At 42.6% G+C, this 10,005-nt stretch overlaps 1 protein-coding gene and 2 long non-coding RNA genes across 5 annotated transcripts in view; 1 reads left to right on the top strand and 2 right to left on the bottom strand.

Moving 5' to 3' along the window:
• Positions 1–685: 685 nt before the first annotated feature.
• Positions 686–2,816, bottom strand: LOC128909602 (uncharacterized). Its single transcript, XR_008466428.1, has 3 exons — positions 2,657–2,816; positions 996–1,083; positions 686–755 (listed from the first exon to the last, which is right to left on the bottom strand). It is a non-coding gene; the product is annotated as an uncharacterized LOC128909602 (long non-coding RNA).
• A 1,344-nt stretch (positions 2,817–4,160) lies between these two features.
• The window catches only part of TRIM66 (tripartite motif containing 66), a 59,239-nt gene continuing 53,394 nt past the window's right edge, over positions 4,161–10,005 (bottom strand). Inside the window, exons 23-25 of one of the 3 annotated variants that reach the window (XM_054200545.1) lie at positions 5,939–6,125; positions 5,525–5,699; positions 4,161–4,235 (exon numbers count right to left, since the gene is read on the bottom strand). The gene's annotated coding sequence lies outside the window, so the exon portion shown is untranslated. The remainder of the gene's footprint in view (positions 4,236–5,524; positions 5,700–5,938; positions 6,126–10,005) is intronic. The other 2 variants (XM_054200543.1, XM_054200542.1) reach the window with 2 other exon arrangements.
• Positions 4,195–7,038, top strand: LOC128909199 (uncharacterized). The gene is made up of 3 exons (XR_008466270.1): positions 4,195–4,261; positions 6,123–6,233; positions 6,793–7,038. It is a non-coding gene; the product is annotated as an uncharacterized LOC128909199 (long non-coding RNA).

Genomic DNA, 10,005 nt, shown 5'->3' with positions numbered 1-10,005 from the left:
GGCACACACGGCCCTCAAAGTCAGACCCTGAGCTCTGGCTCAGCCACTCGCTGAGAAGCCACCTTACCAAACCCTCTCCCACCACACAGGGCCCGAGTGGCCACCCACGCCCCACGCCGCCCTGGAGGATGCTCCGCAGCCCGGGCTTTTGTCAGAGCTACAGCCATGAACACTGAGTGCACCCACTGTCCTGGGTGGGCCCAGTAATTGCTCAACAATTAGCAAAAGCACCACGTTCTGTTCAGCGAAATGGCTGTTGCACAGGCAGTGGTCTGATGCACGTCCAGTGGCCCGTGGCCGCCTTGGCCCCCTACACGTGCCACAGCTTGCGATGCTCTTCACTCAGTTGTGGTTTGGGTGTTTTGTTTTTTTTAATTTAACTTGTTCCTACATCTGTTATTGCAGGTTTCTTTAAACCTGTGGAGTTGCTGCTTGCCCCTCCCCAACGCTGACATTCAGAGCATCCCCCTGATGGCTCCACACGGAGGTTTGCTGCTGCCTGGCTACATCTCATCACCTCGGCCCAGGCACTCCCTGAACCCTGGCTCTCCCGGTCTCCAGCCCAGCCTTGGGCCAGTCCCGCCTGCCTCTCAGATGTGCTATGAACAGGCACACACACCTGCTCTGACCCACCTGTGTGTTCTGTAATTTTGGGTTTTTCTTTGGTAGCCATGGGCTATATCCTGCCGGTGAACCCAGGCCCAGCGCTGTGTATTCTTGAATTCTGGTCTGTTCATAAAATTCTGCGGGAGAAGCTGAACAGGAAGAGTTACTGCTTGGCCTGTCTTTAATCCTGCTTAATCCTTAGCATCAGATTAACTCAGACCCAGATAGGTTTATCTATCTGGTTGGTTAGGTTATCCATATAACCCAATACTCTGAAATACTGGTATTTCTAATATATAAGCACGGTTCTTAACTGATAACATTGGTTAAGATCATCAGATATAAGCATACTTCCAACTAATCACACTTGTCTCCCCAGAGTTACTCACCATTGGAGAGACAGTAAAGCCAGTGGGTGCACAACGTCACAGCAACACTTTTGCCTGCAGTCAGCTCCCAGCTCAAGAGACAGCACCACTGGGGATTAGAACATTAAAAGTTACATTCAAGCAATAACTACATATTTCCTTTTCTGAATTTTCCGATATTCTTTCCATGCCAAAAATATTACCATTTCACTTTCATAGATACAAATGTCTGAAGTACCTGATTGAAATGCATTTAATTTTCCAGTAAAAAAAACCAAAAGGAAAAAGGTTCTATTTTAAAAAGCACTTTTGTTCTACTCATTATACGTTACGAAATATGAATGTGAAGTTGCTGCAGTCTCCCTCAAGTACCACGGGGTGCCCAGTTCCAGCTCGTGACTGGACTCCTGGAACATTTTTAAGAGTTTGGTTTCTCCTATGAAAACCAGTATTGACTCCCTCAATTTACTTCAGTAAGAATTCATCCTAAAGATGGTAAATTTAAAAAGCCAGGCTTAAAAAAATTCTCCACAACTCTTGGTATCACAATATTGAACAGGCCTTTGAACTATTCAAATAGATAGGCCATACTGGGAAAATTTAGTATTATATCTCAGATATCCACCCATTTAGTAACTGAGGTTTTAGGGACTAAGGTAATAGATGAATCAGTTACTCCAGGTAAATTATTGTTCATTCCATGTATGGTGGTGTAGCTGTCACTATTTTTTCCTGAAGAAAGATTATTAACTTCCTAGACATAAGCACAACCTTGCTTTACCTTGGGCACAGCACCTTCAGTTCTGTTCTTACTGATGCTGATAGCTGTAACCAGGAGTACCAATGCTAAGAGAACTTTATCAAAGGCTTATTTAATAAAAAACAAAGCCTTCCAGACAAAAAAAAATCTTAAAAGAAAGAAGTAAAAAAAAAAAAAGAAAGAAACGGAATGGATTAGAAGTATATTTAAATTTCTCAATATTTGCTATCCCTAAGAACGTGGGAAGAGCTCTATTACTCAAGCCATGTCTCTCTCTTGTCCTTTCAGGCATCCTTTCCAGATTACTTCAGTTTCAGTCTGAGAAAAAAAATACATCACAGCAAGCGGAGCCCGAGGCAATAGTGACTGACTTAGGTACGTCTGAGAAAGGCCATTTCCAGTAGAAGAGGTCATAGATAATATGTCAGCTACAGAAGAAAAATTACTTGTTTGGCCACTGTGACTTGTGAGTCAAGAGCAACTCAGACTCCTCTGAGATACCTACATTGTAAATTCAAGTTCTGATCCACAGTTGCCAAACTAGTGCATTATTTCTGGCATGTTTGCCCACCCCCAGGGAAGCAGGCCAAGACCCAGCTCACACAGCCCCCCAACAGTCACCTGGGGTAAGAGCGAGAGGCCTTCATACAGGGTGGGTGATAACAAAAATATGTAATCTAATCTAATGCAGGGCTGCTTTCAGGGGGTTTTGCCCCATTGTCCCCAGCCAGCTGTCTGACCGGCTAACTGCCTTTTTTGGTCAATTAGAGCAGGATTGCTCTTCTCAAGTAATTGCACAACATGCGACATGCAGACTCTTTATAACCAGAAGTAATCCCTCTATTCAGTTCTGACAGGTTTTAATATAACCTTTTCCAGCCCTTCTGGTGGTTGCTCCCAGCCTGCCTGGGCTGTAATTTACCTTCATTGTGTCTGGGTTGAGCTGACCTGGCTTGTTCAGTCTGGTGCAGGTCCATTGTTTGTTTATTCCACTGGTAGCCTGCACAGAGAAGACACACTGAATTGTCCCTGTGTTCCTTCCACTGGAAGGTTCAAGTTGAAATTGTCTGTGTACCGCGCCAGGAAACTTAAGACCAACAAAAGTAAATAGTCCTGTCAAATAAAGGGCATCAGTTAATAAGAGAATAAGCATTCAGTATTACGACAATGCAACAACAATAGTGAGGCTAAAAGACAAAACACATCAAAGCCTCACACAGAAAATGATACTTTCTCATGCTACATTTCATTTTTAAGTTCAAAATGTTAAGTACAAGTAAGAGCCACATATGAAGAAAGGAACCACTGTGAAAGCTGCTGTGCTCCTCTCAGTCAGTACAAGACAATCTTGACCTTCATGACATAATATTAAGCCGAAGTTCTTGAAAGGAGGCATTGTTTCAAAAGCCAGACGTTTTTTCAAGGGTGAGAAATGCCTGTTAGAGACTAGGTTGAAACCCCTGAGGTCACATTACGCTTGACATGTGACATCCAAACTTCTTTGTCTGAAAGGGGAATTTTAGAAAGTGCTCACTCTGTGCTACTTAGCTGTGCTTTGAACAGAATCCAGCGTAAGCGGGTACTAACGGAAAGTCCGTGGGAAAGCTTTAGATATGGCTTTAGATATCCTTGCTATTTATCTAAATATTTATCTTGTGATGTGTGAGTATACCCGCTTCTCTCCTTAGGGCCTGCAGAAAGTTATTTTTGTCTTGGATAGGTATGGCATTAAACACACAGTAGATAAAGTGACACCAGCTGCCTGCCCGCTCCCCAACACGCCCCCATCAATAGCAACACCAGAGGAAACAGTTAGCAGAGATGTAAAGCCATGTCTTTTATCACACAGCAGCATGACTTTAATAAGAGCCCATATACAGATGCACAGAAATTTTTACCTCCTTCACAGTACCGAGCATAATAAGCTTATCAAGTGCCAGTACCTTCAACCAATTGCCATGACAGTGGCAACGTGACGTTAAGAGCTGCAGTGTCACTGACAACGGGGGGAATTCAGGAAGCGTTATTTGGCCAGAGACACCCACAGCAGTAAACGCTTATCTAAATTTTTTTAGGCAACCTGACGTCTCAAATCTCGTAAAGTGCTCCACTTGTATTAATTTCTCAATGCAGGCTCATTCGGGGGGGGGGGTGGTGGTGGTGGTGGAAATGTCCTAGCAAAGGGCAAATATTAGCAGCACACAAAAAAAAAACCCGGCAACATTTTGGCCTGCACCTTCAACGTCAGTTTAACCATCCCTTTAGCGATTGGGATCCTCGAGCTCCACCTACCGGTACCGCGGGCCCCGCAGCGGCCTGCGCAGCGCCAGCCGGGGGCGGCAGCGCCGGGCACACCGCACCGCGGGCAGCGGCCACTGCGGCGGGGACTGCGAGTTTAACGTGGTCCTCTCTGGGAAGCTGCTGCTGCGAGCTCAGAAGACCCCCTGCGAAGCGACAGTACCGCCGGGTCACGGTCTTCGGCCCTCTAAGATCTCCCCGGCCTGTGCAACGAGAAAGGGACGCGTAGGTACGTGACACATGGACAAGGCTGAAGCACCTTCAAATGAGCTCAAAAACCACCGAGACTCCACAGTAACTTCCAAGTGATACGGTACACGGGGGCAGTCCAAAAGGCATGAGGGGCTTAGGTTTAGGTAACTTGGTTGCACCCAGTTTGTCAAATTCTTGCAGGTTACCCTTTCTAAAAGTGTACGATATCAAATATGCTAACGCTAATGTTACCTAGCCCTAAAATGGTTACCAATAAGTGGTAAAAGCAGACAAGTTCTTTTGGTCTTTTTTTTTTTTTTTTTTTTTTTTTTGGATAGTGTCTCAAATCAGTTCCTTTTTTGGCCATAGAAAAGTATCCATTTCAGAGTCAGTGAATCAGCCCCACCGCAGTGGAAACCGGCCTTTCACAGCTCTCTCCACGGCAGTGTTCACCAGTTTACCCCAGCTGAGAATCTGGTCAAATAATCACGTAACAGCCAGGCCATAACAGTAAAGCTTATTTGTGTGTCTTCTCCATGAGAATTCAGTCTACAGCTATTTACAAAGTTCTTTTTATATCCAAGAGCTTTGATGCAACTGTATATATTTTTAAGAAATAGTATGTGTTTGTTTATTGTTAGCATCTATTTATGCGGCCACAGCTCTATTAGAAATGTGGCTGGGCTGTCTTTTCCATAATTGGTGCATAAGGATTAGATAGACTTTTGGAAAACTGCTGTTTTGACACTATCCATATACAAATAAAGCTCCTTTGACAAACACTTTCAGCATGGTTTTCTCGTATATTTGAATTTAAGTACTATCTTTCTCCAGAAAGAAAATAAAGGGGGAAATTAATTTCCCTCTTTCCCCACAATACCAGATCGAGAGAGAGCTATCAAGAGATATGTAAGCGCTAACTGTTTTCTACTGGATACTTAAGGGAAACAGATGGGTGTAATTATGGTTTTATGGAGATCTTACCTAAAATGCTTATACTCAGCTGCCACATTACAGTTTGGTTCTCGGTTATAAATGCATATATTAATCTTTGTAAAGGTCTGTACAGATTTTAAGCTAAAGGGGAACATACAGCTTCGTAGCTACTTCACGGGGAAAGGCACAATGACACTGGAACCTCCAGGACTTAAAGGAGGAGAATGCTCGTTGCTTAAAACAACTAAAATTATGCTGGAAATCAGCAGAGGGAGCCAACTGCCGTGTTTTAGAAGTACCAGCCCTGCTTGGTACCCTACAGTCAGCCTGGCAGCCGGCCTGCCAGACCTTTCCATTGCTGTACCTCTGGGTGGTGACTCCCCCACCGCCGGAGAGGAGCCGCTTGCCTCGCTCTGTCATTTGGTCCAAAGGGAATATTAGGGAAACCTGAGCTTTGCTGCATCGTTCAAGTGTACTGATCCATCGAGGCCGTGCCACCACCGCTGGAAGTGACCAGTACCTAAATGCCTTTGAGAAAGCTAAGAAAACACCCATTCGGTTGTAAAAGCTAACTGAGGGAGAAATAAAAAAAGTTATCTTCTTCTCCTCCCACCCCTTTACAATGGTGTAAGCATTTTATCTTTCCATAAGAGCTGCAGAACCAGTTTTGCTCAAATCAGCGGGGACAGTTATACATAGAACTTAACTTCTCTGATAAAACCAGCAATAACAATACTGCAATGCCACCCCATTTTATGGCCATTCTGTGCTTACTCACCTTTAACTCCTTTAAAGGAATTCTTTTCTTCCCATATGATCAGTGTAAGCCAAAGGAGAAAGCAGCTAATTATAATGATGGATTTTAAAATCTAAACTGTAGTTTTGACAGGTAAAGTAATATGAACACAAAAGTCCGTGTAATTTTGGATCTCTAGTTCCAGAACAATTTTTCCTTTCCACAGGAACTGCAAGAAAACACGTACAATGTTAAAAGACACAATCCTCCTGCTCCCAGCCCAGAGAGCCTTTTCCTCCTGGGATCTGTTCCTCTCTGTTTCTCATCCTTCATAACGGTGAGTTTGAAGGCTAAACTATCTCCGAGTGACCTCAGTTAAATCAATCAGTTTTCAACGCATTTACGCAGATACTCTGGAGGCAACAATTTGATTAGCTAATCATTTAATTACAAACTGCTGAATTAATAATGCAGGAGAACCTAACTCAAAATGAGAAGAGCATTACAGGACTGAGAGCCGGGAAGAGGTGAGGCAACCCGTGTAAATTTATTTGTAAAGTGAACATGCGTTACTTGAAAGCAGTAAAATCCAATAAATGCAGGATCCGGCTAATTCTGCAGGTATCTTCCCTTCTCTAGACAGAGAAATAGAAGGCTGAGTTCTATGGCTATAAAAATATTCAGATGCTTACAATATTTCCTAATTAGGACCATAGAAAGGAGGGAAATGATATATTTTCCTTCCATTAAATATTCTTCTGGTATAGGGGTATCTAGATAGCAGATGAAGGGTGTACTGGAGCAACACTTCTCCCAGCTCAGGGACCAAATGTCTCCAGGGTGCTCCCACCTCTCCAGCGCGTGTCCACAGCAGGCTTCCTCTCCCTTGCCTCCAGGGATTACCGGCTTCATGGCACGGGGCTCAGCCTGGCATGATGCAACACCACACAGCACAGTGCTAGCAGGGGGGAAAAGCTTTGAGCATGAGGCAAGAGTTGCGACCAAGCAGTGAGACTGACACTTCAAAAGATCAATGCTGTGATTTCCTTGTCCAGCAGACTCGGGCCAATCAATAGTGCTGGCACTGCAGAGATTACGTGGTTTTTAAAAGATCAAAAATAAAGATGAAGACTTTCATTTTTCTCGAATGGTATGGAATATTACTTCTGAGGACAGTTTATGAGGTGTATCCTCTGGAGAAAATCCATCCTGTTTGTAATATCCCCGAGATAACCCACTCAGCCAGAGATTACCATTATGGTATCCGCATCGCCTGGGCCACTGCAACCGTCGCCGTGCTGTAAGGCAATGGTAGGTTTGCAGCAATGGACCGAGCATTGCCCCATTCCCCTTCACTGGATAAAACCTCCCAGTAGGTAAGAAAAGGTCTGTGTGATTTTCAGCATCACTCCAGGACTGGAAACGCTAACCTCGATGCAAGCACCATTTGCAGCACGCTGCCAGAGCCATATCCCCCCCTCTGTAATGAATGATTTTAGCTGTGCATCCCAAACCTGAAATGTCTCACAACACTTTCATTTAACACTGCTAGACGATAATCCTGCAACGAGGTCCAAGGGCTATATTCGATTTCCATCTCTGCTGCTCACTTGTTGCATTAGCTTATCATGCTGGTTTTCACAGTTATAAATGGGAAATATTTATAAGTACATCACAAACATGGATGAGAGCCAGTTTACCAATGTTTCTAAAGCCCTCAGAGACTATGGGGAAAAAGAAACAGAGGAATGTTCAGTGTTTGCTTAAAGCACTGAATTTTTTAATGTTATTTCTCATATACTGAAGCCCACCTGTATGTGTTAATATACTGCACTGCAGATGCCTGAGATATTTACAGTTATGTGTAAGATGCAGCACAGAGTTTGGGTAGGATGTAAGGATGATTTTTGAATTGATTTTCACTTTATCTAAGCTCTATATTGTTTCTTTATTTACACCATAGAATAAAATATCCTACAAGGCTTTTGTTTAATTTCTGTGATTTAGAGAACACTTCTGCATAGTCTGCTGGTTATATGGCTATCATCCCATTCTATTAATATTTTCATTATTAGAGATTAAGGGGGTTTTCCATCAGCTGTTCGGCTGCAGGAGAGAACTGCTTAGCTTGGCCCCGTCATCTGTAAATTCAGAAGTTTTGCACTATGCACCACAGACCATGCAATATGGCAGACGAGCATAAACTGTTTCCTTCACTTAAGTTTAGGTCTGTTTTAATGCTGTTGCAAAAAACATTAAAAGTGTAGTAAATAGCAAACATGTGAGTATTTCTAGAATGAGCACACTGATTTATAAATTACCGTACAATCCAGAAATGACTACACAAAATATCCCACCGCTCCAATACCCTAACTTTCCTACTACAACACAGTTTATCAGTTTTACTTTCAATGTCTAAAGATATAACTGTTCTGCTGCATTTTCATGGTCACTCTACACTGATGTTTGCCGGGCCCAATATAAAACCAGATTAAGTTCCATGAGTTTCTATGAGCATGATTCAACATTTGAAACGCTATTAGGGCGCTGTATTTGTTCATTCAGCCATGAAAGCAGTTTAGCCCAGTGCAGGCAGTCAGCACAAAACCTGGCAAGCAGCTAGCTCTGATTTGAGTATTGTACAATGTTTTCACTGTAAATTTCCCATAAGGTGTCTCATGACTACATCAAGAAACTCTAGAAAGTCTACTGCAAAAAATGAAATAGTACCAACATATTTTCTTAGAGCAGTATATCATGGAATAACGAGCAAGTACTGAATTTAAAGAGGTGTAAGAACCATTCCTGCTCTTACTAACTTCATCAGAAGCAAGAGCAGGCTAATAAGCAAACAAGGAAAAATATTCAAGTATGTTTCATTTCCTGCCCAGATGTCAGTGTATAAAAATAGATATTTTTTTTTTTCTCCATCTAAAGTGAACTCATGACTGTTAGCGAGAAACATTGTCAGAAAGTTATTCTAGTGTGGCAAGCAATCAGGTGCATCAGCTAAGGGAAGAATGATTCCTGCTCTAGCAGGGGAGTTGGACTAGATGATCTCTAGAGGTCCCTTCCAACTCTGAAGATTCCGTGATTCCGTGAATGTCGGAATAAAGGACAGCTATATCATTCTCAGCACAGATCATCTAGGAACACAGCATCTATGGTATGCCTAAAATAACTGACATTTCTATCATCCGTACCAGAAACCTGGATTCCCTCACTGACTTACAACAAATTTAATAAGCATTGCCTCAGTACCAGACTGCCTCTGGAACACTTCCCTACTGATGTAATTGTCCTAGGCGCTACAATCAAGATCAAGAATAGTAACTTTGAAACTAACATCCAGAGCACAACGATAAATCTGCGTTGCTACTTCCATAAAACCTTCTCAAACACTCTCCAAAAGCAGTAAAATACTCCCTGGCCTTCAGACACTGCTCTATTTGCTCTGGGAAAAACACTTGCGCATTTTATCTCCTTAACCTAAAAAGGGCTTTTCTACCGTGAAAATATACTGTGAGATAGAATTTACAGGGAAATTTGTTACAAATTGCATCCTATGCAGGAAGAAGTTATCCGAGAAGTATCTTTCAAGAACCTCTTTTCAGACACTTGGAATGAAAATGGAGCAAGTGGAGCTAGATATTTGACAACAGATTTGAATGTTGCAATTTCTCATCTCCACAGTAAGTATTCCCAACACAGTAAACACTTTTCATAACAAAGCCATCCAAATACCATGTTCCTATTGTTTCATATCCTAATACAAACCTCTATGAAAGACTACTTAGTAAGACAAAATGCCACCAATCTACTAAATGCTGTCACGAAAACACACATAACCACACACTAAAATCACCTTTTATAAACATTTACTAAAGGACAGGAACAGTGGGGTAGTATTTCTGAAAAAACAATCACTCCACCTCACACTTCTTGCTCCTGATGTGCATCCTCCTTAGCCCACGACTACTGCCGATATTTTCCTTCAAGATTATCTTGTTGATATCTAATTCAAGTTAGAGAAACACAGCTGGTGTTTAGCTTCGAAGTCTATTGCCTGTATTTCACACTCGAAAAAGTTTCACTCACTTTTCCTGTTT

This window comes from Rissa tridactyla, chromosome 4, assembly GCF_028500815.1.
Source record: "Rissa tridactyla isolate bRisTri1 chromosome 4, bRisTri1.patW.cur.20221130, whole genome shotgun sequence".
Taxonomy (NCBI): domain Eukaryota; kingdom Metazoa; phylum Chordata; class Aves; order Charadriiformes; family Laridae; genus Rissa; species Rissa tridactyla.
The sequence above is the reverse complement of the archived record's forward strand: the minus strand, read 5'-3'. Positions and strand labels throughout refer to the sequence as shown.